This window comes from Meleagris gallopavo, chromosome 6, assembly GCF_905368555.1.
Source record: "Meleagris gallopavo chromosome 6, MGAL_WU_HG_1.1, whole genome shotgun sequence".
Taxonomy (NCBI): Eukaryota; Metazoa; Chordata; class Aves; order Galliformes; family Phasianidae; genus Meleagris; species Meleagris gallopavo.
The window spans coordinates 28,308,255-28,336,254 of NC_139409.1; the positions used below are offsets into that span (position 1 = coordinate 28,308,255).

The 28,000-nt window shown below is 38.3% G+C and overlaps 1 protein-coding gene and 1 long non-coding RNA gene across 24 annotated transcripts in view; one reads left to right on the plus strand and one right to left on the minus strand.

Moving 5' to 3' along the window:
• AGR3 (anterior gradient 3, protein disulphide isomerase family member) overlaps positions 1-21,589 on the minus strand; it is a 28,665-nt gene extending 7,076 nt beyond the window's left edge. The window contains exons 1-6 of one of the 12 annotated variants that reach the window (XM_085226151.1): positions 21,381-21,580; positions 14,242-14,301; positions 12,955-12,997; positions 12,820-12,880; positions 2,994-12,704; positions 2,297-2,413 (exon numbers count right to left, since the gene is read on the minus strand). The gene's annotated coding sequence lies outside the window, so the exon portion shown is untranslated. Of the gene's footprint in view, positions 1-2,296; positions 2,414-2,522; positions 2,950-2,993; positions 12,998-14,241; positions 14,302-21,380 lie in introns of those variants that run through there. The other 11 variants (XM_085226148.1, XM_085226154.1, XM_085226150.1 and 8 more) reach the window with 11 other exon arrangements.
• The window catches only part of LOC116216748 (uncharacterized), a 161,857-nt gene that overhangs the window by 30,552 nt on the left and 103,305 nt on the right, over positions 1-28,000 (plus strand). For 5 of the 12 annotated variants that reach the window (XR_014883869.1, XR_014883865.1, XR_014883867.1 and 2 more), the window contains exon 2: positions 20,042-20,088. The exons of 3 other annotated variants lie outside the window; for them this stretch is intronic. This is a non-coding gene — a long non-coding RNA (uncharacterized LOC116216748). Of the gene's footprint in view, positions 1-15,781; positions 16,009-20,041; positions 20,089-28,000 lie in introns of all 12 variants that reach the window. 4 more of the 12 variants (XR_014883870.1, XR_014883866.1, XR_014883875.1 and 1 more) reach the window with 2 other exon arrangements.

Below are 28,000 nucleotides of genomic sequence, written 5' to 3' on the forward strand. Positions count from 1 at the left end.
AAAGAAAATTATTTTTATTTTAAATTGCTAACAAAAATTGATAGCTTAATGTTGTGAACTAGAATGTTAAAATAGTGAGATAAATTTCAAACAAATGTTCTGATTTTCAGATGTTTCTTACAACGAAAACTCTAACATTTTTTCTCTTCTTCATGGCTTTTTAAAATTGATTTCTAGCTCAAATCCTGCTTAAAAAAACCTACCCACCCATGTCCCAGTCTGCTTTTGTGTTCTAAAGGTGTTTACTTTTCTTCCTGATAAAAATTACTCTAAGAAGTTCAGTAACTTCTGTTCTTGATGAAAGTCAGAGAACAAAAGTTAACAATTGAGGAAAGATAACGCAAAGCCAAATACATCCAATTTTTGCCCAGTACAATAATATTCAGGTAATTAAAACTCCAGTTTTCAGATGATTTGCAATGAATTAGAAAATGTAATGCATACAGCCCAGGATATCACTCAGCCAGCTTGCTGATTCTCTGGAGATTCATTTTTCAGAGACTGAGCTATAGGAGTTACCAGGATGACCTACTGAGAAAGTCCTTTGACTTAAACACAAAAATATTCAAATCTTTCTCCAAAGCACGTTAGCCTGTATTTATGACAAATTTTTCATGTTGAATTTAGAAGTGACGTCCAGTGTGCAATTACAGCCTCGAGTGCTGGCAAAAGTGAATTCATGCTTCGTACGGCAGAGGCATGAAAAGTCCAGTAGTTTTTATCTTTGCTTTAGTGAAATTCTTAACACTACTAACATCACTGTTAGCTGTTTAATTTCTGATGAACAAATTCAAAGGCTGCTTTCAATAACTCAGCACAAGAAAAGTATTCTGTTCAAATAACTGGAGAAAAAAATGCACTTTAAAAAGCAGAAAACATGAACTACCGCCATATTGCTGCAATTCTGTATTTCTGAAGAATTTTCCTTGGGTTATAATAAATTCATTAATTATAATACTTTTCCTCCTCAGTCTGGATCATCATCGTTCTCTTTCCCCCCATGTTACATCGCAGCTCTAGAGCTGTTCTTTGTTTCACATAATTTCTTCCTTAGGCTTGATCATCTCCCCTATGAAGAAAGGCTAAGTGAACTGGGTCTGTTTAGCCTTGAGAAAAGACAACTGAGAGGGGACCTGATCCAGGTTTATAAATATCTGAGGTGTGGCGGCCATAGCGGTGAGGCCAGTCTCTTTTCAGTGGTACGTGGAGACAGGACGAGGGGAAACGGACATAAGCTGCAGCACAGGAAGTTTCGCACGAATGTGCGTAAGAACTTCTTCACGGTGAGGTGACGGAGCACTGGAACAGGCTGCCCAGGGAGGTTGTGGAGTCTCCTTCTCTGGAGATATTCAAGTCTCGCACACCTGTGCGACCTGGTGTAGGGAACCTGCTTTGGCAGGGGGGTTGGTCTCGATGATCTCTAGAGGTCCCTTCCAACCCCTACAATTCTGTGATTCTGTGATCTTATCTGTTGTTGACTGAGTTTAGAAAGTATCTCCTTGAGGCTTTGTAAATCTGCACATTAATATGATATTTGAAGATGATGGAATTCTAATAAAGAGATGTCAGTTCCCAGTTTTTCATAAGGAGAGACTATTACTTTTAGGTAAGCTTGGAAACTGAGAAATTTTTGAGAATAGGAATTCCATTCGAATTTCCCCCACATTGGTGCAAACCACTAACTTCAGTCAGCAAAATCAGATCATGTTCCCCCACTACTTTACTTCTGATAAATCAATTTTTATAGTAGCTCTCTGTGAAGCTTAGTGACTATTCTCAGCTTTAGTTTACCTGTCCAATGTTAATAATAAAATTCAGCATTTCTATCATATCAAAACTCCATTTAAACATTAACAGTTACAGCTTTGAAATCATTCCAAATATGTCACTAAATCAGTATGGAATGAGTGAATCAGTTATGAATTCCGTGGTATATTTACAAAAAATCAAAGTGCAAATCTCTTCAAGTCACAGTTATTTAACTGAAGCTTAAACAGTTGATTATCATCATATTAAAAATCCACAGAGTTTTGGAGGAATAATTTACAGAGATGCAACTGAATGGAATTCAATATTCTAAATTTTTGATGTTATGTTCTCCAATGATAGTTGATTGAATAAAGAAAAAAAAGACAGCCAGCACCATAAATGTTGCCTTTATCTATCTATCAGAACAAACGTTTTGCTAACTAATCTCTTAGCAGTTATCATTTGTCTGTTTTATATTACTTGCTATATGTTTATCAAACAAAACTCATTTCTGTATTAAAGTTGAGAATAAGAAATGTTTTCTCACCAGCAGTGGTTAGTCTTTTTCTTGATGGAAAGTCTTTTTCCTGAAATTAGTTAAAAGCCAGCGTGGTTTACACCCAGAACATCTGAACTATCCAGGTCTCTCTGTAACAACAGCAACCTGGGAAAAATGAGAGAGATCTTTTAGGTGGAGGCCAAGTTAATGCACTTCCACCCTCCCCCTTCCTTTTCTGCCATCCCTCCAACTTTCACTCTTGTGGTTCCCATACTTGTACACTGAATCCTTGGATTTCTCTTCATCTTGGCTTGTATCAGGTGTCTTGTGTGAGGATTGAAAAGAAATAGTGGCTTATGTGTGTCTGTTGCTTCCCCCCTTAGACAGTTTGTGTCTGGCTTACGCCCAATGAAAAAAGAAACCACCAATGAAAGCTGGAACTGTAGGGGCTTTTGTTTCCAGTGAATGGCTGGGTTCACTGGTGCCTGAAGATAGGTATGAAGCTAATAGGAAGACACAAGGGTTACTTTGTGTAGAGGAATGTAATTAACAAATAAAAGTAACTTATTTTTGAGGGAGAAATAAAATACTTTATTAAAGGGTATGGTTTAATTGTTGTTTTTGCAAATTGTGCTTTAAAAATGGTCTCATTCTTTGGATGTGATGCTTGATATAATTTTGACCTATCTTGATAAATATGGGAAAAACCCTTTAATTCATTCTCTTTGCACAGAGGAGGAATTACCTGGATCACTTTTCCCCTCTTCATTGGATAACCTTTGCACAGTTTATAGGAACTGTATGCTTAAAGTTTTTCCTCCTTCTTGAAGCCAGCCTTCTTGTTTAACTTGGAAGCTTTAATCTGTTGATGTTTGTTGTCACTTACACGTGTGATTATTTATGTGTACTTCTTGTTCTGTATTTTTCTATTCGAGAAACCTTTTCAGCCAGCCCTCTGAAATTTGAGCATGAAAGGTTACCTTTTCAGATTGTTGGAAATATCCAAATAATTTTGTCAGGACGGTATCTCTGATAAAAGCAGATTTTATTCGCGATTGCAATGGCGGGCGTCCCGCAAGCAGGAGCGCACCTATGGACACAACACGACAGCCTTTATACCCTGTTTTCTCCCCCTTGCCTCCCCCCCCTCCTCTGTTTCCCCACTGGCTGGGTACACCAGGTTCACAATCTTATCAGAGGATTTACATTTGTTATTTACTTGTTAATTTGTTCGTTATCTGGTGTCAGTCAGTCGCCATCCTGTTGTTTCCAAGATGTCTCAGCGCTCTTCTTGTGTTGATATGGTGATTTGCTTCCAAGTCTTCGTTAAACAAGGAGCAACGGGGAGGGGGGGGGAATAATGCCAGGCCTTCCGATGTCTCTTCACGCGCTTCCCCGAGCATGCCATGACTTGTTCTCTGGTTTGATCTCGTGCAGGATATTCTTGCAGTGTGTATGACAAAATATACATATATACACCTATTTACACCTATATACAGAGCGTGCGTCCCTGGGAAGGGTCATCTAGAGGATAAGTGACGTAAACTATCAGAGATCTTCCCCAAGTTAAGCAGAAAAGACTCCCAAAAAGAACTATGACAGCGGAGATCATGAAATAAAAAATATATTATCCAATTCTAATGCAGAAACAACATTTGATTCCCACAAGATGATATCTGTGATTCTCTCCTTTCTTTCTCATAAACGTTTGATGTTATGAAAGATCGGCTTTTTGTATCCAAACAGGCAAAATGTGACCTTTTGTATTTTTGGTGCTATATTATAATTCCATTTTTTGATAGAAAATTCAAACTAATGCTTCCAGTTAACTGAGACTAGACAAAATGCAAGAACTCTGCTTTGTGGGCACAAATGCGGACAGTGCTGGGCTCACTTAGTGTGATAATCATGTCAGATCTGTTAACTGGGGGAAATCTGTCCAATCCTTTAGCTGAATAGAAATCTGAATTTGTTTAGTGCTTTGTATGAGAATTCATAGTATAAGAATAAAAGAGGCAATTAAGCACTCGAGGGAATTTCTATGAAAAAGAGATGTCCCAGTGACAATCTTCACACTGTTTGTTTTGTCATCGGTTGTAGCTTCTACTCACAAGGGTAGGTGTGGAATCTTGGGAATTGCAGCAGACTCAGAAGAAATAACTCAGTTCATAAGTAAAAGAAAGTATGTTCAATCCATATGAGAAATAACATTTTCTGTTTTGATGGTTTAAAATGTCCTCTCTGAGTGCCTGCAGAATTGAAACCTCCTATCTGGTGCTCCTGTATCTTTGGGTTCCATGGAGATGGATTTCTTCCTGGGCTCCAGGGCAGATATGAAAAGGTTGATGAGGTGATGCACACCACTGCTGCAGTAATGAAAGGGAGTATTCAGACTCCTTAAAAATCTGTTTTCTCCTTCAGCTTCTGTGATTTAGACACTTTAATGGGTCTACCAGTTAAGAAACCCTAAATTTGACAACAGAGCTTAAAAAGAAAATGTAGTTTGATCACATTAAGCCCTGACTGCCTTTCTTTCTTGAGCATGTGAAAACAAATGGTTTGACGCTTTGTTTTGTAAACCAGGCAGTGTCAGCTTTCTCCATTATGACAGAAAGACAAAAGGCTCCAGGGCTAAAAGGAGAAGCAAAAGTGCTCAAATGTCACTGATGGAAGAAAGAAAAGGGAATGAAGGAAAAAGGCTGTGACAAATTGCTCAAAGATTCTCTTCTCTGTTCTCCCGGTGAGTTGATTCTTTAGGATCTGAATATCAATTTTGATTGTGCTGTTGCTTTTTTTTGGTTGAAAAAACCATCCTGAAAGTTTGGAGTGAAGTGCCCAGCCCTGATTGCATGAATCCTGGAACATTTAATTATTATAGTGCTTTTTTAGGATGTGATATTATAATATATTTGTCCACATATTCCCCTTCAACCCACTTGACCCCTTCAAATGAAGTACAGACCTGAGCACTGTCTAGCAAGTGATGTTGCCAAGCTTGGCAGTGAAACACAGCTAAATCTGCAGGGCCAGGGACCAAATCCTAATTGGACAGCTGTCCAATACTTCTGCAGTTTGGAATAGCATATCTGTAAATCTAAATGTAGTTTTAAATGAAATGCCCATTTAGGAGAGTGCGAATAGGCAGCCTAAAACAATAATCATTGAAAAAAGTAGGATTAATAAGTGTGAGTCCTTGGATATGTTTTACCTAAAGATGGAACCTCCAGCCAGTGGTGGCTGGCAGTGAGGCTGAGCACTGTGGGCTGATACGGAATGTTAAACATGAGCAGTTGATCTGCTTCTGCAGAAGGGAAAGCTGCAGAAAGGAAAGATGAAGGTCTTACACTGTCCAATTCTAGCATACCTTTTACACATGTAAGGGAGGAGAGCACAGCTCCTGTGACATCTGTAGTTCAGTATTGTTTCTGCAACTTCCATCTATATCTCCATGAAAGGCTTACATATGCCTAAGGTGTCTTTGTAGATAAATATAAAATTAATTAGGGGATTACAATGACACAATTCCCAAGCAAATTTTACAGTAAACTGCAGGAGAAAGCTTCACAGAGCACGTATTTTCGTGGCTGAGATGTACATCTGGATCCCACTAACACAGGTCTGGATCTCAGGGTGCAATCAAAGAGCAGCTAGTGATAGAGATGAGGACTGTGCTTCAGGCTCAGAGTGCTGAGCATTAACTTTCACTGCCGAACAGAAATGTGAATAAATGGAAAAACCTAGTAAGTGTCCACTAGGCTTAGGTTTTAACTGACAGCTAAAAATTGTCCTTAGATAAATTTCTGATTCATTTCAACGATGTCATTGAAAGAAATCTAGATAGGACATGCTGCTTTGTTTCTGTGTGTGTCTTTCAAAATTGTAGAAATATCACTTCTGGTATTACAGGATGATTCATAACAGATGATTTTTTTTTTTTTTTTTTTTCTTTTCCGAGTTAAAAGCAGAGTTCTAGGTAATAGATGAATGAGCAACTCCATTTTCCCTGAGCCCCAGTGTTTTGCTTCAATGAACCACTGTGCTTTTCATCTTTGTATTCCTGTAAAGATGTTGTTATGGAACATAACCATAATAATATAACTGGAAAAACATTTATTAAATTAGTTTTTACAGTGGTTTATACTAGCTGCAAGCTGTATTCTCTGCTTCCCACACCAATGCTTATGCTTTCACTTCTAAGCCTTCATCTCATTCCAATGCTGTCACCTCCAGACCACTCCAGTGTTTCCTCTCTTTTAGGATGCTCTGACTCCTCTAGCTTTCAACTGTCCAGGTACAGCCCCAGCCAAAGTCGGATAAGTGTCAGGGAAAAATCTAATATATTATTTTTCATTATTTTTGCTGAGATTTACAGAATGAATGTGTTTGGGTAAATAGAAGGAAACCGGGGTTGTATGGGAGGGCTCCTCCCTCCAACCCCGAAGCACAAAATGTTCTGTGACTGTGTGTTTATTTAGTGCTATGTAAGCTCCAACAGACAGAGCTTGCTCTTCCACCAATAGACCTTTCAGTGGAACTGCATTTCTAACTGTGTGGACAATCCTCTAGACTACTACCAGAAGAAGTTCAGGTGTCTCTCTGTCTGAGGATCAGGGCAGAGATGTGGGGAACTTCTGGAAGGCATTTTGGTTGTGCAAGCTCCTGGAATGTGTGTACGTCATGGACACAGGAAACTAGCAATAGAATGGGAAAAAAATGGCTCAGGTTGGTTCAGGAGGTTCAGGTTGGATATTAGGAAAAAAAAAACTCAGAAAGAGTGGAGCGGTATTGGAATAGTCTGCCAAGGGGAGGGGTGGAGTCGTCATCCCTGGAGATGTTCAAGAACTGTGGAGGTGTGGCACTGATGGACATGGTTAGTGGGCACGGTGGGGATGGGGGGATGGTTGGACAAGATATCTTGGTGGTCTTTTCCACTGTTAATGATTCTAAGATTCTATGATAGGCACTGAAGGGGCCACTAAGCAAGCGTCTGCTCTGTGAGGCCACCATGAGGACCTGGAGGTGTCTTTCCAAAGCTTGTTGAGTGGCTTAGTGTATTCTATTAGCATTTCTTTGAAGAAATTTGAGATCGGACTTGATTCTATTTCACTTTCTGGACTATGTAATTTTTAATAGAGTAATAGTATTTGTGGCATTTGTATTCAACAAACAATTTCCTGAAGCAACAAAATTTAAAGAAAATTAAATGCAAACACTATTTGGAGACCCTGGCTGGGCTTTCTGCAGAGCAAACATGATCTTTCTGTATTTATAGTTATACAATGTATTGATGTAGTTTAAATGTATTGATGTAGTCCAGAAGACAAGAATTTGATCATTCCGAATGCCTCTAGTTGGCAGTGTTGCATTACTACTAGCTAAAGGACAACTTTTTGTTTTATCCAGTGGTAAGGTCAGAACACGAATCACTTAGATATACAATTAATTACATATAGATTTCAAAAAGCTTGGAAAAACAGTTAAAATCAATTTTGAAAAATCAGATTTTTATTATTTTTTTTAATAAATAACTTTAATTTTGTAATTTATGTGCATATAAAGTAATTTGAGAAGGGACGGGGTAAAAACCCAGACCAGATTTTAAGGAAGAGAGCCAGGAAATTCAGCATGTGTTTTGGAAGATATTGAGAGCTCAGAAATATTCAATGAAACTTTCTGACTGCCACAAGAAATGAAAAGCGGCTGCACTCCCCTCCAGTCAGAGTATCCCAATAAAGACTTCACAAACAAGAATGCTCTCCAGAAACACATTGCACTACTTTGGTGCAGCTGTGAGAGTGAGTCAACCAGGCATCTGTTGAAAGAGAAGCTTGTTTGCTGCAGTGTTTTTGTGATGTTTTCCTGCAGTGACATCAGTGTGTCTGCTTTAAAATGTAATACCATATAACAATCTAAAGACACTGTATGCTGTAAAAAAGAGTGTTTACAGTATCTTTTAGTGTTTCAGTTTTCTGTACAGGTGTTCCTTTAACTTTTACTGTAATAGGGGTTTATCCCAGTGCTTGCTTCCACTGTGGACTGACGCAAGAGGGCATGAGAGTAATTCAGTATCTCTCATCTTTTGTCTCCCTTCTTACTCTCTGTTCTTCAGCCAAACCTTGATCCTGCAAGTTTCTGAGCCCTTGGCCCTATTCCAGCACAGCACTTGATGCATATTTAACTTCAGGCACATTAGTAACACTATTGACGTCTATAGGACAACTCATATGCTTAAAGTTAAGCATGTTCTCAAGTGTTTATACGGGATCAGAGAATATGGGATGGAGTTTGCTGGCATGTCTCCAGGAAGGCTTCTCCTGAAGAAGCCAGACAAGTTTCTCTTCTGCTGGGGACCTGTCTCTGTGCAGTGGTGTTTATCCCCAACATCCAGTTACTAAGAAAGAGCTCTTGCTGATAATTCTTTTTGGACTGCAAAGACCAATAGAAAGTTTTCATGTCTGCTGAGTGATTTGTGGATCTGCAGTCTGAGGCCCCTGCAATACACACTCTGGTGGTGCTCATCCATTATGCTAAGTGGGAGCTCATTCACTGCAGTTGATCCATGGAACTGTCATTCCATCATCAGCGATCTGTTGTTGATGATGAGCAACATGGAGTATTTTTCATTAAAAAATACAAGTGACATTCCATATTTGTAAAATACAAAGCAGCTTTCACATCCATTATCCTTCATAATATGTGTCAATATGCAGAATATTCAGAAAACTTGAACTGGAAATTAAAAAGAAAAGAAACAACAGAAACCGTCAAAACCTTTATGGAATACTATAGCCTCCTTTTATTTCATTTCACACCAAAGATGCAGGACAGAGACAGTATTATTTAATTAAAAGCAATTTCACTTAGAGTAAAGTGACAGAAATAGAAGGAGGGACATGCGAAAGATGGGAGTAACTTGAAATGTTGATAGATACTCCAGGTATTCCTTTTCTTTTTCTCCATGACCACAAAGTAACAGTTCACTTCCAGTATTGGGGTGTATTTTTGACCTGCCCCAATGTAATTCTTTGCTATTTTGTTGTTATATTTTTAGCACACATAGAAGATACAGGAACATCTTTACCTTCAGATTAACTTCTTCAGATTTTCTTCCTGAGGATTTTTAAAGTCCAGGATTAATAGGAGAAAAATGGAAACATAGGACTGTAGACAGCCACTGTCATATTCTGCTTACAGGTGTTCTAAACTATCACAAAGTTACTTAAGAGTTTTGTCCCATTCTTCTTTGAAAAACTGCTTTTTAAACTCTCCCCTTTGAGAGAAACTCTTGTTTAGCTAGCCTACACTTACCTTTGAGAAATTCTTATCAAGTGCTCTTCTCCTTAACATTTCTGCAGTGATATCATGTCTCAGTTTAGCCTTCTTTCTTCTGGACTGAACAAAGAAGGGTCTTTTAATTTCTCATTGTAAGAAAACTTCTGTATCCATCAAACCTATTGTCCTTTTCTACATCTGTTCTAGCAGGACTTCAGCTTTCCTGAATAGTGCACATTAGTATTATAGTTATGATCCTACAAGTGACTGTGACTTGAAATATGTTGTCATATACCTCTGAGTGTCACATATGTCTCTTTGAGGGTTCTTCTGTATGTGTTACTAATGGTCAGTCATAGTATGATCACTCCTGTGGCTGATCACGAGTATACACCTGCATCTTCTAGGATATTTTCCAATTTACAGTTGTCAAACTCTGAGACAAAATATCTGCCAGCACTGCTAGTAGAAATAATTTTTTATCAGAATGCTTTTTCCATCTTCAAATATCTTTATAAGACCAATGGGCTAGCCACTACTGTAAGGGAAACTAACCACTTGTGTTTCTCCCTGTAGGAGTATTCATTCAGTATACACCTAGCCTGAAGATGTCAGTCTACTCAAAGATGCTCCTTTATGCAATGGGGATGAGAATAGATGAATTCAAACATATAGGTTAAGTCTATCACCATCTGGAGGAACCAGATGGGACCCGGATGAGAGGTGTCAAATGAGGAGACCGTAACAGTTTGGCTCCCACCGACTGATCCTATTAGGTACCCATACAGTCCCTTCTATGGAAGATCTCATTATATCTGCATTCTTCTTTAGGATGTACGACAAAATAAATGATGTTATATCTCTAATCTTAACAGACCTCAAGGCTCAAGACTGGGATATGTTAAACACTAAAGTCTGTGCTGCTGATAGTCATTAAGTTTAATGAGTCTATTATGATCCATAGCTATCAGCACACACCTGTTTAACTGATATTCTGATGACAGTAGCTTACAAGACCTTTATAACAGCTTCCAGATGTGCACACTCTCATTAATATATACATATATATATTGAAAATAAAGGATGATCTTTAGATTGACATTGTGAAGTGTTTCTGAAAGTCAGTATAACTTGGCAGTTCTGCATTATCAGTGTTGGTGGTGTTGCACAAAAGATGGTGTAAGATATTGCAGTGACTATCTTTTCCCCTTTCTTTAATAAGAAATTTGTTATTCTTGCACATATATATTGTTGCAACTGGGATTTGGTTGAAGAATTATGGTGTAGCGTTTAAAGATGTGTGTCATGTGGTAAGTTGCAGCTTGCAGCAGCCTTGGGGCTCTGCTCAGGTTCTGCACCTCAAAAGCACTTCTAAGGGAGATTCCTTAGGCTCATGGTAAACACCTTATTTTGCAAGGATTGCAAATATGTTGCTAATCAGAAACAAGCATGTTTTGGGAAAACACATGATCCCAAAATATATGGGGAAACAGATCATTGGAAAGCATGTAGTCTTGTAGTTACCTTACGTGTCAACGTTACCCAATGTTTTGGGACTGTTTTCCACACCTTTCTTTCATTTCAACAACAGCAGCAACAACAAAAAATAGAGCAAAATCTGTATCCTATTGTTCTCATAAAGAACTTTCCTTTTTTCATTGATGGAGCTGTGATGTCACCTGCAGCTGTCTTTTTCTTTGTAGATGAGATGGTATGTCTGAAACATAAGCCAATCTTTTGGCCATCTCACCCAGGAAATTTCCTAATTGTTTTGATAACAATAAAAACATATAATTGTTTTTAAAATTTGCTTTCTGTCAAGTTTTTTCTAAAGGATGACAAATTCTTATTTTAACTATATTAATTTAGAATATTATATAAAAAAACAGCAGAACTGGCTGAAGATTTTTGTTTTGGTTTGATTTTGTATGTTTTTTTTTTACTTTTGGGGAAGACCATAAATGATAGAGAAGAGAATAATTTTCATAAGAAGTTGGGTTTACAGGGCTGGCAGTTAGAGCAATGTGAGAAGAGTTTTTTACTTACGAACTGAGAAAACTGTTCAGAGTTTGTCGTTTGAGAGGTGTAGTGCTTTCTCACATTTTTTGGGGGAGGAGGATAGGGATAATTACACAGTTTGCATCAATGCTTGTAAGATTTCAGTGGTGAGGCTCATAAGGAGAATCAAAAGTAGAAAGGAACATAAAAGCTATCTCTTGGTTTAATTCAGCAGCTCACAATCAAATATTTAAAGCTAAAGCCTATAAGTTTATATCCACAAAAATAATATTTTCACAACCAAGTCCTAAAGGAAGGTAAAGTTCTTGGGCATGAGAAGAACCAAACTGTTCTTCTCTTTTGACACAATCTGTAAATAACTCTTAAAAATACCTTTGATATACTTGTGTATCTTTGATAGAACCATCAGGAAAAATGGGATTTGGAAATATATATACCAAAATTTATTCCAGAGCTGAATCTCCAAAGAATTTTTAACCTGCAAAGGACAGGAAAACTTGGGAAAAATTGTCCCACAGGCATAATCAAAACTTGTAGACTAACTGTGCTGAGACAAATGGTATTGCAAGTGCAAAAACATAGGTATTAAACAAAACAAAACAAAGAGGTAACTATCTCAGATTATTCTAAGCACTCAGTATAAATATTTGTGTAACTATAGTTATCTTTCTAGGCATCTTTGCTTCTGTTCCACTGCTTTTTGATTCTGACTTCTGCTTTTTATCAAGATACTGTACATAATGTCTTTGATGAGTGGTGTGTCGGCGTGCATTAATTCGTGCAATAGCAGCAATGATGTATCTTAATTTCTAATTTCTTAATCATTACACCCAACAAACAGTATTTTCCAAATCACTAAGAAATGTTATTAATGAAAAATAAACAAGGGAGCATTTGAACAGTTATAGTATGATGAAAACAGCACAAGAAATAAGAGGTGAAAGTAGAAAAGGAGGGCAAAAATGTCTGGTACTTCAAGCCAAGTATGACATTACATAATGCTTCACTGCAGAGTGCCAGACACTCCTAAATAATGCAGAAAATAAATTCATGATATATAATGCAGACTTCAAACAACAGAACTCTTACGTTTCTTCACAAATTGAAGTAATTCATCCTGAACATAACTGGTTATCCTGACTCAGGATATCCAATCCAAAATGCACTAAAAAAGAAGTCAGAAATAGAAAAAGCTTTCTATGTGTTCTCTTAGCATTATTTTATGTGCAACACATTTCTAACTCAACAGCTGTTTGTGGTGCCACAGTACCAAAACATACCATGAAATTAGTGTTCTCCAGTCTCTAGCCATGTCCTGTTTCTTTCAGTATGAGTTTCGTCCTACACCAGTGAAGTCAACTGTGATATGGAGAAGGCCTTAAGCTGGTGATTGATGAAATACACATAGTACTTACGTTTTGCTCCACATCACAAGTATTGATATAAACCGCTGCAGATCTGGTGGTATAAGGAAAGGACATGTGATGCAGTTAATTGCACAACAGGCAAAGATCAGGCTCCACATTTCCTTTGTCACTGGGCATGATGAAGACGGAGAGTATTTTTTGTTATGAATCCTGAAAGACTGCTATATAAACTTGTATGATAAGGATAAAATAAAAACTTCTTTTGTATTTTTTTTTTTTTTACCTTAAAGATGAAGATCTTTAAGGTAAGCTAGTTATGATCTTTAAAGTAGGTTACTTATGATCAACTTCTATTAAAAAATTAATTTTAAAAATCATGTGGCTTGCTTTCAACTCCTTGTCCTGTTCCCTTTCAGAATTTGTTTCAATACATTTTTTTCACTTTTACTTCACATGCTTATATTGTCTGACATTGGGAAAACATTTCTCAGTCTTTGACTTAAGTATTTTGCTTTCCAATAATTTGTTAAATCTGTCGTTTTTTGTCTTTCAATTTGACTACTGATCAGTAATCCACAGTCATTCCCATTGATATCTCTGGATATATATTGTTGTATAATATTGACTTGAATAATTTCCCCTGTGTTTGACTGAGCTATACTTTCTGTGGCTCTGTCATAACATCCATTGGTCATACTCATAGTGAATCTCAGGAGCTGCATTTCCCTTTGCTTTTGAACTATCATTTTTATACATGACTTTGGGAAGCCTCATTTCTGTGTTTGATATCACAGCAGTTTTGGTGTTTGTGCTCTTGGGAAATGTAGTATAGTATGCTAAAATGATACACTCTATCAGTTCTAGTTGTAGGTATTTATTACTTATAGTGCTATGTCCATCAGAGCTTTCTCTGACACAGAGATGTAAAGTACACTTCAGCTTTCATAGAACATTTTAACATAGTCCAGTTGCAGGATGGACAAAGAGGTGACTACTGGAAAGATGAAAAAAATCATCAGCAGTGTTTTCATTATTCCTGCTCTTACTGTAATTAACACAAACAAAATAGTAATAGAAGTGACAGAAGTTTTTCATGTAAAGTTTTTAATTGCTTTGTTTCTCATCATGTGAAAGCTTCATTCTAAACTGTTATAGGTTGTCCTAGAAACACTTCTTTAAATATGAACGGTATGAAGAGATGAGCTTCTAGAAAACAATGGAGGTGATGAACAATATAAGAAGACAAAAGTGCAATCTCCTCCACTGATGAGGTGGAGATTAATTAGCAAAAAAAAAAAAAAAAAAAAAGCAAGAAATCTCTGAAAAAATTGTTACCTTAATCTGGAATTTTGATGTGCAGCTTGTTGTGCCTCTCCTCAGCTAGCAGTATACTTCCTACCACAAAAAAATAAGTTGTTTGAAACTTTTTCTAACAATTTTTGCTTCATTCGTCTTCAGTTCATAGAACAGGATGTGCAAGAGAAGCAGGACATACCACTACCTGTATCAACCAAACAACTTTTACCACAACGAGACCTAAATCTTTTTTAGTAGATTAATGAAGCGTAGATATGTCTAAAAATGTCTAGACATGACTTCCTTTTCAGAACTTTTGCAGTATTATGATACAAAGTAAAGTTTTGATATACTTTTTTAAAATTTCATATTTCGGAAAAGGAAGGAAATTTTAAATTTTTAATTAAGGTGTTCAAAGTTTGAGTTGCTGTGTTAAAAGCAATCAATTATTGGCAGTTCTCCAATATTGTTTTCACACTTGGCCCCCTTGTATTGTAGCTGCTTAATGTCCTTTTTCATAAGGGAGAGCTGCTTTAAGGTACCTGCCTAGGAAGAGGCCTACCTGCTCCTGTGGGACACATTTCGGTGTAATTGAAAACACCTTGAATTATGGCAGGACGGGAAAGAGAATTTTGGAAATAGGCCATGAGGAAGTCTGCTTTTCGGGTTCTTCAAGTAATGTCAAGTCTATGGTGGGTCTATGGAGATTATACATTTGAGTAAACAAGACTGCCTTTATTCATGGACTCCCTTGGTTATGCTATAGATAGGGAAGAGAGTTTTACTTCCTTTATTACCACCTCACCAGCAAGCTTTGAAGAGGAACTCAGTTAGCTCAGTTTTATAGAAGGTATTTAAAGTCATGATTTGACATGGGTTAAATAATATAAATCCATGCCTGCCTCACAGATTTGGTTTATATCATGAACCACATCACTATTCCAATCTCCAAATAACTGTTGCTTTTGAAAATGATAGCTTACTTAAAACAAAAAAGCAAAAAACAAGAAAAAAACACCACAAAATATCTTGTTTTGTACACAGCCATCTGCAAGGCTTCCTGCTTACATTTTCCTTAAATTCTTGGCTGAACAACAGAAAACAATAACCTCATCCAAATTCTTGTCCTTGAGAGCCTTTCTACAAGCTTTAGGTGTTGCCTTTGGCCGTGGTGAAACAACATCTATTAATACTTACCTTTGCTGGGAATGTTGGCAATACATAACAGTAGATCTTGTGCAGCTTTGGCCACAGTGGTCAATGAAACAACCAAATAAAACAATCCAGTACAAACATATTCCCCACAAGACTTCCATCCTTTCAGTGATAACCTGTGTGTCTGAAGTAGTTCTTTCTATGAAATGCTGTTTTGTATATGCAGTCTGTTCTTTTCCTTTTGAGACTTACACATATAGGAAGTTTCAATAATTATGATGCCTGGTTCTTGATGAGTAATGTGATTAAAGCAGCTGCCCTTTAAGTAAGAGGTTATGGTTGAAAAGGCATCTTCTTAAAGCAAGTAATTGAAACTATCTGACCTTATACTAGAAAGTTAAGCTAGCATATGGGATTTTTGTAGGTGTATGGGAACTGTTGGGTCACGGCCTGAACCACTGATTGATCACCTGAGGTGAGGACTGAGTCAGCCACAGGAGCACAGGTGGAGGCAATTCAGCTGTGTGACCAGAAGGGGTGGAGCCTGGCTGCACCTCTCCTAGACCCATTTAAGAGCTGACTGCAACTGAAAAGGTTCTCTTTCTGGAGATCTCTTCTTTTGGAGTTTTCTACTATGAGCCTAGGACACAGGTGAGCATTTCATATTTCATTTCTGACTGTCTGTTTCCACGACGGTAATCCTTCTAACTATAAACCTGTAAAATACTATCCTAATCCCACCACTCTTTGAACTGTACATTTGCTAATTGTACAGTAGGAAACATGATGGGATGGTAGAAAATATTTTCAGTTGTGGTTATGGGCCTCTGAATGTATTTAGTGAAAAAAGAGAGTTCACAGAGTTCCTTCATATTGAAAGCAAGCATATTTTTCCACATATTTCTATATAAATGGAAAGTATAATGGATTTTACATCTTCATCAAGTGGTATTATTCAGGAAACATAATGCTACAGTGTTGAATAACTGCAAAGAATTGTAGTTAATACCAGTATAAGATCCATTGATTCATTTGAGATCAAGATCTCTGTGTCCTAAGCTCCAGTACTTACTTTAAGAGATGACAGAAACCTTGTGCTAGCCAGTAGCTCTGTGTTAGTTTGGGTAGAGTATTATTTTGCCCAAATGAAATTAAGGATTCTTAGAGAGAGTGCTAAGGAGGGGAAGAAATGAAAGAGTGACAGATACAAAAGATGAAGGATGTAATAGATAGCAGTTAGCTGGGTAACTGTCCTGATGATTTCTTAGCAAAAGAAGAGTGCAAATGTGTAACTTGTGTATGGTGTATGACAATACTGGGTGAAAAGACACAAATCAAAGATTTGTTCTGTGTCTGATTGTTATTTGAACCTCCGTGTACACTTTGTGTCTATGTAATGCTAGAAGCTAGTGCAGTTGAAATAGACTAATTTATGCAGGCCATAGCAGTGGGTGATATGCCTGACATTAAGTACAGTCACTTTTGACCTTCCAACAAGAATAACCAGGTAGATATTTCTTGCTTGGCTTACTAACCTCGAAGTGTGAGGCTCTAACTCATGCTCTCAGTTCTTACAGTGAGACTTACTCTGCTAAGTGAACTTAAAAATACTGAAAATTGGAAGAGTTACATCTTGAATGTGGTAAAGTAGCGTAGAATCTGCCTGTTCTGCTTAACCTGTTTTCCTTGGTTATAACACTGCAGACTGACAGTTTCCCAACACTCATCTCTGTTCAGGAGCTCTGTTACAGAAGCCTGACAGCAGAGACCGGAGAAAATCTGTGCAGCAGTAGTTACAAAAACAAAAAAGATACTTGAATGCAGGAAATTATGACTATGAAAAAAAAGAGAAAGTGTTATGGACCTAAGTAACATCAACTTGTGCGCTGACATGCAGTAAATCTCTTCTCAGGGCTCAAAGATTTTGCTAATTAAAACACATTTGAAGGAAGAAAAAGCAGACAGACTGTTACTCCAGACTTCAGTAATGGTAAACATAAGGCTGAAGGCTATTATTGATGGATTAGCAGAATAATGGGAAATATGTGCAACTCTGTAAGAATCAAAAGAAGAAAGGAAAAAATGATGTTACTAATGCATTTATTAATAGATAGTCTTACTGTTAATTACTTTCTAAGGTCTGTCAGAGACTGAGAAGAGGGCTGTATGATTGAAATATCTTTTGTATATGTACTCATAGTTTAGCTGAAGATTTGAGACATCAGTGCAACCTAAATGATAGTAGCAACAGGACAGAATTGTGATGGGTTGATTCTGACCAACAGTCCAGCACTTACCCAAATGCTCCTGGGTAGCAGAATGAGAGAAAATAGGATGTAAATCTTGTGAGTTAATTACAAGGAAATGACTTCAAAATATCATGGACAGTACAGACTTGAAATGGGGAAAATGAATTTACTTCAGTTAAAATAGATTTAGATAGTGAAAAACAAAAGGAAAAATTAAAATGTCTTTTGTTGGTTCCTTCCTTAATTTTATGTGGAAGGTTATCAAGGTGATCTTCCAGGTGTTATGGTTGAACATGGAGATTTGCTGTATTTTAATGTTCTCCAGAAAACTGAATGAAAAGATGAGGGAAGAATCATGAAAAAATTCCACAGATCATCATGCAGACCATATGAGGTTCAAATATACCCTGAGCTGTCCATGAAATAGAACGTTTTGTTTCTGTTCAGCATTTATTTGAAATTTATGAGTTCTACCAGCATATTTTAAGACTCTGAAAATTTTTCTTAGATTCCACGCTGTACCATTTTTGTGTTTCTTTAATCAGTGTGTGCAACATAAAAAAAGACAAAGGAAAAAAGTTATTTGTTGGGACATCCAAAAAAGTGAAAGAACCATCCAAGCTGCTGGCCTCTGTGTTAAATCATCTCTATAGTATTCTAGATGGGCCTGTTCCCTTGTGTGACCATTGTGATGTCTTCTTGAGCCTCGCTTCTTTTTTCTTTTTTTTTTCCCATTGAAAAAGACAGAAAGGAAGTTTAAAACTTTTGGGAATTAGTGAGATGAAAAACATGTTATTTATGTCCAGTTTGCTTCACCAAAGAGAGAAAAGTAGGTAAATGAAAACAAATGGCCTCATGAGAATTTCACCGTTGTTAAAAAGCTATTTTTCATTAAAAAAGAAAAAAAGAATTACAGATGTTTAATTGTGCTTTAGTTGATTTTTAAAGAATCTTCTCTAGCCAACTGGGAGTTTTCCCACTGATTTCACTGATTTTTGGATGGGGTCTCTCATGAGCTAATGATGTGTTGTTGATTTGGTGTTTGTTGAAAGGGAAGCCAGGATGTTCTGAAACTTTTCCTTAGACTCGTTATCCTCTGCTAAATTTTGTTTCTGCATTTCTTAGATGAATGTATGTATGAGATCAAAAGGGACAAGGGAGAAACGAGTGAGTTTACATTTTGCTTTCCCAGATCTTGCATGGTAACTTCATTTGTTGTCTGTTGTTCTAATGTGTAGCAGGCCAGCATCCACGTTGCTTTCAAGATGGAAGTGGAAATTTTCTTTATTCTATAGAAACTGTTTTCATGGCAGGGTCCTTTCAACATTTTCCTTTCCAGACTAATGGAGAACACAAAAAAAGCCATAGGATACCATGATTTCATAAGATCTTGAAAAGAAGGCTGTCTTCTTTTTAATCAATTTTCTAGGGATCCTGCTGAGGACCCCTCCTGACAGTTTGTCAGCTTGTCAAAAGTAAATTTTCTTTTGCCTTTGCTTCGATGAAGATGGAGTCTGTTTTACAGATGGTTTGGTTTAAAAAAAAAAAAAAAAGAGTAGGAACCCAGAAAGATGATGATTCATGAATGGCATTTCTAGTTTCTATGGATTTTCTTGAACAGAGGAGACACTTTAGTGTTTGGCTCTAATGAGAGGAAGGGCTCTTTTGTATCTGTGTCTTATCTTCTCGGTGTGTGTACACTTCCACTTTCAACTCTCTAGGTAATTTTGAAAAATTTTTTTAAATCCAAAATGCATTTTACTTTGTTTTGGTATTTAGCTGCAATCAGTATCCAGAACCTGGTTACATGAAAACAATTGCACTTTGCTGTCTGATAAACTTTCACAATAACCTGCAGAAGCACATTGTTTTAGTGATATCATTTCTTTAGGTTAATCTGTGTTAGGTGTGAAGCATTAGGTCACACTGTGTGTTTATTTTCAAGCCCAGGAGGTGTGTGGGAGGAAGTGTTCCCATCTGGGGCTGAATGAAGTAGACACAAGTCCTGGCAAAATGGCCAGCATGAGTCACAGGTGAGAAATTGTTGTGGTACTGAGGAATTTGACTGTAGCCACTGTCAGTGTTACCTCTGTTTTAGGAGACTTCCTCTACCCATGCTGTACTGTTCATATCTGACTCAACCCCGCTCAGACTTAAGGAGGCTGTTGATCTAAAGGAAATAATACTTTACATTTCTAGGGGTGTGCAGCTCCCAGGAAATAGTGGATCTCTTAAAGATGTGTGCAGACAAATTAAAGCAGCAGGAAGTGGATCAGTTAAGTAAGGCTGTAACTTTTGGGCTTTGATTGTATATTGCATTGACTGCAAACGAGCTGCAGCAGCCAGGGGGATCCTTGCAGTCAGAGCAGCTTCTCTATCAGTGAGAGTGGGCCTCCTCTTTTGCCTCACTGAAAATCCTACCTTTCTTCTTTCAGTGTGCTATCCACAAATGGATTGAGGATGTTCTAACACTGGATGATGAGTAAGTGACTCCTCCTTTTCTCCTTCCTTTAAAGGAAATGCGGTCTTAAACATTAAATGACTAAGTGACAGCTACACAAAGGGGAATTTCCTTGCTTTCTTTTGTTCGAGGAACCCAGAGAAGTCATGTGAAAAACCTTGCTTACCTAGCAAACCCAGCAGAGTCTTGAGAGTTTCCAGCAAGTAGTTCGAAAATTACAAGCAGTAGTGGTAAAGTCTACTGAAGAACCGTGGGGAAAGTGGATACAGTTCTATGTATCTAAAACACTTTGAAAGAAAAACGGATACATCATTGCTGCTAATTTTGAAGGGGAACTCAGGCAGAACAAAAGAGAAATGGCCACTTCTCCATTTAAAGACTGTGATTCATTTAACGTTTCTTTTCTGCCTCGTCCTTATATTATCCCAGTGTCTTACTTAAGGAAATTGTTTCTTCCTTAAACATAGTTCCATTCAGCAATTTGTTGTGTCCACTAAACTGAATTTATTTCGGTATAATTGCTGAACTCGATGTCTAAAATGTTCTGTTCTCATTTAAAATATTCTTTTGGTACATAAAGAATCTGTGGGCTTCAATTTGTGAATTATACTCCTTGGTGACAAAAAGCATACGTGGTATTGTGCTAAATGGTGCTCTGCCATTTGTATTTGGCAAAAACAGATCAGAACAGTTTTTAAGGAAGAGGGTATAGGTGAGAAAGGAATCATGAGCTATATTATCTCTGTAAGAAAGAGGATTTTCATCACTTCCAAAGCCAGCTTCCTGCAGCATGTGTGATCAGCACCTGCCAAGCACATGGAGCATGCATGAAGGGAGAGCTTTTCTTAGTATTTAGGAATGAGCCACTTGTGAAAGGAGACACAACAACAGTGTACTTGAAAGAAAGAGATGTGGCAAAGGCAATGACATGGTAAATGTCCCTATTCCTCCAGTGTACTTAACCCATAAAGAATGGTCTTCGCTGCTATGGCAGAGAGATGCATTTTAACTTCACCTGTCTATGCCAACCAGGTAGCTGCCACATTCCCTGGCTTTAAGGAAATTGAGCTGCAACAAGTTGGACTCTGCCCACAGCCGCATTTCTCATAAATTACTGTATTCCTAACAAATGCAATTCACTTCTGGCATGAGACAAATACATATCAGTAACCTAGAGTTGGATATCACAGCATTTGGTTTAAAATTAGGCACTTAAAAAATACGTTCAAGACTGGTAAAGCACTCTATCCACTTTCTAAAAAATATTCATTCAAACAAACAAAACATTCCTAAAACAACAAAAATATACTTACTCTGTTCACAAGATAATTTCTCTGGCTTAAGTAACAATGTGACTGTGCAGTAAGCTCATTAACATGGATGCAGTGATCAGCAGAGCTGAACTCTAGCTTTGCTGCTGGTAGTTCCCAAGAGCTTCTATCTCCAGCAGCCTGACCAGGGTGCTCTGCAACTTTCCCAGTAAACATCTGAGATTGTGCACTGTGAGTTATGCTTAGTAAAAGATGTAGCCAGCAGAGGGCAACGGAGGTCAGATTTTGGTGCGATTACATAGAACTGTCCCAAAGTGGTAGAAAATGTAGAGCAAAAAGGTCAAACAAAAGCATGTTGTGAACTGTTGCTATAGATCCACTTCTATTAATTATTTGAGACCTGAATGAACCCTTGTGGTCATGATCTATAAACCTCCTTTTAACAGCTGTATTAAACAATGTAATTCCTTGTTTATGACAACATAGTCAAATAACCTTTTCAGCAGGGGGATAAACCCTAATTAAAATGATGCTCTCCTAAAATAGGACAAAAAGCTTAAGCCAATAGATAATAAAACTGTAACTCTTCCTATAAATCCTGTTTTATTGGTCTGTTCTGGAGAGTAGTTGTTTTGTTTAACTTGATAAACAGGTCATTTTTTCCCCCAAGATAATTAGGTGCCTGAAAGAAAGAGAGGGAGGACTCGAAGTCAGCTCACTTTCAGTTCACAGAAGAAAAGCTGCTTTTTTTTCAGTCAGATGCAAATCTATTTTAACACAGATTCTATCCAACGTGCTGGAAATAATGTGAGCTTACAGTAGAGAACAAAATTTTTTAACTTGGGTGACATCTGCTAGGGGACATACTCATATCTATGCACTCAGGCAAGCAGTTGGTGTCAAGAAAGAGCAAGATGCACGAGTTATTCACCTCTAACAATATGGATGACCTCTTTTTGAGCCTAATTGTTGCTCTGTGTGGCAAATATTTTAAAACTGATCTCTTGGCATTGCTGTGTTAACCAGTGAACAGCTTAATAGCAGGAAATGCCTGGAGTTTTAGTGGGAAATTGTATTTATTTATTCTGTGGAAGAGCCTGAAGGAGCCCTTCAGCACTGGGACCATGTTGCAGCTCTGTACTGCACAGGAAGGCTCCTGTGCACAGTAGATCTGGGTTTTACTGCTACACATGTCACCCCCAGTCAATGATCTAGGGTATGTCAACTGATTTTTTTTTTTTTTTTTTTGCTGAGCTTCTTATTTCAAAACTGCATTAGTAATTTTGCTCTTCCATAGCTATGATTTACTGTATAAAAGCTATTTTAAAAAAAAGTTTTATTTTGATGTAGGATAGAAGTGAAAAAAAAAAATCTGTTTTATGAATTTTAAGTCCTAAAGAAAAATGCTGGAGTATTTCTCTGAAAATTGCCGTGGTACTAGACTAGCTCCCAAAATTTCAGCAGAAGGCTGGCAACTGTTTCTTAGTGCAGTTCCTGCCTGACCACTGAAAGACTGAGCCTGGTATGGAAGCTATGAAACCCCATATAAGAAAGAAAACACTCCTTTCAAAGGGTTAAAAATGAAAAGCAAAACTAATGATGGCACAGGCTTGGAGTGCTCAGGAGAAAGAGAAGCACAGTCCCAGAGGTAGTGGAGGGGTGAGGGACCCATCTGTGTGCCTAGAGAAGCTTCCTGGGAGGGGACAGACAGCTGGTGGTAAGTGCTGAGTGTTCCTGGCCATTAGTACCATCACTGCACCTAAAGTTCTCAGTACCTGTATGTGCTTAATTCTGAAAGAGCTCAGGACATGTTACACAGTGTCAGACCCAGTAAGGAGATGTTAATAAGTACCTGTTTGCGTATGAGGCAACTGCTGCTGCTGGGCTTTTATGATGTCTTGTCAGCTAACAGTGAGGAGCCCAGCTGGCGCCACTGGGACATGAGGTGGGACCTGCCTGCAGCGATGGCAAATATTTGACTTGGTGCTGATGGGTGAGATTGCAGCCATGGCACTCTGGTCCCTACCAAGTGAATCATGGTGGAGGCAGCAGGAGTGCTTGAACCCTGGTGATCCCTGTTTAATAGTGGCTGACTTCTGACTTTCACCACTTTGTCTGACTGGGTCCCAGGCACCCTAATGGAGGGTGTGAGTGCAGTTGGGTGACCATCACTTGGAACTCCGTGCCCATAATGGGTGGAGGAAGTGCAATCAACACAGGAGCTGTAGGCAAGTGCCAAATAAATCATATGTGTAGACTTTAAACATTGTATTATTTCTTCTAGGCCAAGGGAGTCCAGTCAATACTTCCATCCTGTGTGACAAAGGGAACAGAAATGAAGATAGAAAAAACAACTGAAGGCATGTCAATATTTGCCTTTGTTTCAACAACCATTATAAAGCATTTGTGAGAGCACAACTGAAGTGCAATCACAGAATGGCTCTGCTCTGAGCTCTGTGACTGCTTCCTTGAGAACAAAGAGAAACTGTGCCCATAGAAATGGTATCCAAAGGAGGGGACCACAGGAAGGTGACAGTGTGCTCCCTGGCATGGGTGCTCACTATATCTCTCTTCCCAAATACAGGCCCCCAGGTGTGCAGTGGAGGGCAGCCTGCGTCTACTTCCCTTCTTCCTGGGCTGATTCTCTCCTGAGTCATCAGGGCCAGCTGAGGATTTGATAGACATGAGGTTGCCCCAGTTAGCTGCAGCACAGTGCTTTAATGGAGTCAGGGCACTGTAATGCAGCAGCACTCTGCCTGGCTGATGTACTCCGCCAGTGCAGATTAATTGAAATCAGTGAGCACAAGAGTTGCAGGCAAACTGCAAATAAATTATATTCAGAGGCTTTAAATATTTTATTTAGAGGCTAAAGGAATTTGGTAATTCAGTCTCCTATGTCCCAGTCATAGCAAAGACTTGCCTGGCTATTCCTACCCCTTTGAGAACCAGTTGTAGACCTTAAAGAAAATCCCTGATATTCATCGCTATCCACTCAGTTGTTCAAAATAAAAATCCCTCACTCCTCACCCTTTATATTAATCATCAGGGGATTTTCTTTCACTTTCCTGTCTTGAACTGTACGAGGAAGAAGAAAATGCTGATATTTTCTAAATTTTCTTTTCTTTTCCCCTTAGCTGTTCGTATATTAGAGCAAAGATAAAAGCACTCCTCAAGGAAGGGCCATCTTTCCTTAGTGTGCCTCCCCTCAGACCTGTTTCTTTCATGGTGGCTGTCATTTGGAGTTGAGTATACCTTAGGAATCAGGGCTGGAGGGTCTCTCCAGTGCACATTTCATAATTCTGTCGCAGTTAAGTGATGAACAAAAGCTTGAAATCCTGTGAATTTATGAGAAAAGAGTTGAAAGCGTTGGGAAGCACATTAAGAAGAAAGTGAGAGTTTGATATTTTCAATAAAAGTAAGATTTAAAGCTTCAAAACTTGACGGAATTGCAAATGTTTGAGGTTTATTCCTTTCTCTACCATTTTTGCTTTGGCCTCACTGAATCCCAACCATTTTTCTTTTTAGATGTGGGGAGTAATTTCTAGTGCCCTCAATGAGAAAACTCAAACTCTTAGTATGCTCATTTCCTCTGAAATATCAGATTTTTTTTTTTTTTTAGGATTCTTGGCTCATAAGATCAGAGTTACGCATTTTAAATGGTGGGGCAGAAAGTAAGAGAATCAGTAATAGAATATCACAAATGAAGTGTTGATTTTTTTTTTTTATTCAAGGATCTGAAAGTGGAAGATTATTTTGTGAGCTGTTTTTTGCTGCTGCAGCTCCAGTAAAAGGCCTTTAATTGAATAAAGTAGAACTATGAAAAGAAAAAAAGAAGAGTTGGTTGTAGAGGTGAATGATATTTTTGTGTTTTATACAGTAAAGAAATAGTGGTGAAGAAGCTGTCTTGAGGGAGCAGATTTCTGGAACTTTGAATATGTTTTGCACTCTTAAAATGCTTGCCGGTGTAGGAGAATCAGCTACAGCATTGTTGCAGCTTTCAACAAGGAAGTTGTGCAGTTTGTGGCTGGAGAAAGCAAGACTTGGAGGGATAAAAATATTTTGTAACCATAGCACAGTACAGAAGTAGGAAATGAATTTGAGTTTTTTAAACCTAGAAATACTTAGATGCAAGAAACGCCAATTTGTTTGCAAGTAACGAGAATTTGTTTATAAAATTCCCTGTGATCTGATAGAGAAACCAGCAGTGGATGCACTCAAAAAAAAAAAAAAAAAAAAGAAAAAAAAAAAAAAGAAATTGTGTGCTCTCCATAGTGTTAGGCTTATTTTGTCTTACGATGCATTTTTACACTGAAGATTTTCACGTTTTTTACAGTGAATTAGCTCCTGGCTGCAAGGACATATTCTATTTCCCCTCTTCTTACTAAAATTCAAAAATAGACCGGATGTTTCAATTTTTGAGAGCCTTAAACCAAAAATTGGAGGGATGTGGTAATGGAAAATGTACATCGAATCATACCCTCTGAGCCAGTTCTGTTCTGCACTGATCCTTTTTCTTCTCTTTCCTCCCCTTTCCCATCTGTGCTCTCTCCTTTCCTGTTTTTTCCTTCTTTCCCGATCTTCATTGCTCCAACCATAAAGATGGCCAGATATGAAATGCTGCCGGTCAGGATTCCCAAGCTTCAAAGGGATCTCTCATCAGCTGAGACAAAGCTTCTTTGTGCAGCTCTTGGAGAGTGGCACTGGCTGCTTCTGTACAGTCAGGGAACTTTGGAGCATCTCTTTCCTCCAGCCTCTCACTGCACCATCTGGAGGGATGATTTCTGCATGTTTTCCCCAAGGCTGCAGGTGAAGTATAATTGCAGTTAGTGCAATGTTCTGCAGGGACGCAGCATTCTGCATGACTGGATACAAACAAACCAGCCTTTGCATTTTTTTTTTTTGGTGAGAGAGTCTCTCCCCAAAAGGTACGCTTGGCCTTATGTTTTGTCAGCTACAGGAAACAATTGCCAAGGCTTTACTGGAAATTCCTTACCAACTGGAGTTCACAGTGGAGTGCCACCCTCTGCATTTAGAAATAGCCTTTTCAAAATGGGTATAGTAACAGAAAAACTGTGAAAAAGAAAATAACAAGTAATACTAAAATCTTTTAAATATGATTCGAATGGAATTCCAAAGCTCAGAAAATACTACTGTGCTTTCTGAATGGCGTATAGGATTTTATATGAGATTTTACAGGAACTGTCAGCTCAATTTCACAGGGCTTTGCTCTAACTTTCAGTGTTCTGCTCTGTGAAAATGTGAGTGCAGAGTTCTGCTGTGCTGACAGGTCAGGTTAATACCCACTTACCTAGGTGCAAACAATGTGCCAAGTGCGAGTGCCAGGAGGAGGTGACTTTTCTTTGAAGAAGTGATATGAGATGGGTGAGGAGGCAGAGTAAGAGCAGCCATAGTGAGTCATGTCTCTGCTCTGTTGAACTCAGTATTTTATCAGCTAGAGCAGCTAGCCAGGAATATTTAGCAAGAATATAAAAAATAATAGTGGGAATTGTTCTGTCAGACAATCCACGCAATGCAATGTGGGATCCATTTTTCTAAAATTTAAAGGAAAACCCAACAAGGTGTACTGTGAGTCACCTTTTAAAAATACCATCAGATGCTCTAAGGAAATGCTCCTGGAACATTTGACCATTGGAAAAAATCTCCTACAGAACCCAAGTACTGAACCCATCCCCTTGTAGATGAAAAGGGGAACACAAAGGCACAAGTAAGGGCAGACCTGGGGAGTGAGGAGAGGGAAAGACTTGCTGACTTAGAGCTGTGCAGTTCTTTGTCCTTCACTGGGCAAAACTCTGTAGCACAGAGCATCTTTTATTCAGCATTTAACAGGACCATGACTGCAGTTCTGGGTGCTGCCAGTCTGACACTACCTTGTGGCAGAAATGCTCTAAGGATAACACAAGCTTACCTTGTGATAATGAGAAATCCTTTTGCAGGCTGGAGAGTAAAACACTCAGAACAGAAGAGATGCTCTGATGGCTCCAACGTGATGTCTCCCAGAGCAGACAGAGGTGAATGCACAATGGCAGCAGTATTTTACAATAATTTACGTGAGAAGTAACAATGACAGAACATGAGGCTTCAGTGAAAACAGATGAGAACATTTTTTTTTTCTAGTGCTAATGACAGTGGAATGTTCTCTCTAAGAAATCGATTGGAGTTGTTTGGGGATGAAAAAATGTATTTGGTTTTATTTGTTCTTTATTTTTTTTTTTCTTCAGCCATCATTAGCTTCTCTCTAAAAGGCAAAGCTGATTCAGAAATAGAGGATATGGAAAAACTATTGATTTTCCTTTCGACACATCTCACTGTCCAAAGCAACAGTAAGCTTTTCCCTCTTGCTTTCTCTGTGACAGTTGAGTGAAAGGCAAATGCTGCAGTATGCTACCTTTGTATGCTACCTTTGTAAAAGGGCCAAGGACCGTTGTGAAGGTCACAACATGTAATGTGTTGCTCAGCAACACGTTGGAGCCTAGGAGTCTCTCACACAGACTCAGCTAGTCCTGGGCATGTCCCTTGGCCAGCTCCCAGCTTTGCAGCAGAACCGGGGCATGCACCAGCCCCACAGACTGTGGCTGCTTGCAGTAGGGAGTAGAGGATGGGAGGGCAACATGGCTGTTGTGTGCTGCCTGAGCAGCTGGAAG